The sequence below is a fragment of the Rhincodon typus genome, chromosome 8 (genome assembly GCF_021869965.1).
Source record: "Rhincodon typus isolate 14 chromosome 8, sRhiTyp1.1, whole genome shotgun sequence".
NCBI lineage: Eukaryota > Metazoa > Chordata > Chondrichthyes > Orectolobiformes > Rhincodontidae > Rhincodon > Rhincodon typus.
The window spans coordinates 67,388,473-67,389,924 of NC_063339.1; positions in this window are offsets into that span (position 1 = coordinate 67,388,473).

A 1,452-nucleotide genomic window follows, 5' to 3' on the forward strand; every position below is an offset into this window, starting at 1 on the left:
AATGTGAACACAATGGGCTAAATGGCCTCATTCTGTCAGGGGTCACATGTAGACCAGACCAGGTAACGATGACAGATCCTCTTTTTCCAAGAGGAACAAAAGTAAATGAGTTGGGTTTTTAAACAATTGATAGTTTCGCAGTCACAATGACTGGGACTAGCTTTCAGTTCCAGATTTGACAAATTGTATTCAATTTGCAAAAGTGGGATTTGAACCCAGGGCAATTTCCTGAGCCTTTGGATTAGTAGTCAAGTGATAATAACACGATGCCACCATCTTACGTTGAAAGCCTCCATTAGTTTACCTCCTAATTACCTCTGTTCCATACTTTTCCAAACTCTCCCTGTAAGTGAGGTCGTCCTTCTCATTGACATGGTACTTCAACTTATTTCTTGACCATTGGAAACGTTGGTTTGGGTTAAACAAAGGGAAATATATTTGAGGATTCATTATCTTTTGGCTTCCGAGGTTTGGCGGGCTGACATTCTGTTGTGAGCGTTGGTTGTTCAGCTAGAACAAATTCTGATATAAAGTAACGTAAAACTACCTCCCCCTGCCCTCAGAGTTTCAGTTTCTGATGGAGCTAGACTGGTTTCAGGCTGCAGTTAGTTTGTAGGGTAGAGTTTCTCACTACTTGCCTATTCTTGTTAGACTGTGGCTTTGACTGTGCACTGTGGAGATTTGAGGAAGGACTTTCTAACTGCAATGCTGGTGTGAAGCCAAAGCGACCTTTGGCAGTGGACTCTGAGGGTTCAGTGATTGACAGCCACACAGAACTGGTCCTGACATACTGGAAAGGGAGGTGTCACTTTTGCATGGAACTAACTAATGGCAGTCTTGTTTTCAAGTCATAAAGTCATACAGCACAGAAGCAACCCCTTCAGTCCAACTTGTCTGTGTCGACCAGGCATCCCATTTGCCAGCATTTAGCCTACGTCATTCTAAACTCCTCCTATTCAAATACCCATCCAGATGCCTTTTTAAATGCTTTAATCGCACCCACTTCCATCACTTCCTCTGGCAGCTCCTTCCATACATGTGCCACCCTCTCTGTGAAAAAGTTGCCCCTTGGGCCCCTTTCCCCTCTCACCTTAAACCTCTAGTTTTGGACTCCACTGCCCTGGGAAGAAGACCTTGGCTAATTCACCCTATTGATGCTCCTCATGATATTATAAACCTCTCTAATGTCACCCCCCAGCCTCTGTAGCTCCAGGGGAAAAAAAGTCCCAGCCTATTCAGCCTCTCCATATCAACTCTCACCTTCCAATCCCAAAAACATCCTTCTAAACCTTTTCTGCATTCTCATTCTTCCTATTAGAAGACCAAACATAATTGAACACAGTAATCTAAAAGTGGGATAACAAGGTGTAGAGCTGGATGAACACAGCAGGCCAAGCAGCATCAGAGGATCTAGGCCCGAAACGTCAGCTTTCCTGTTCCTCTGATGCTGCT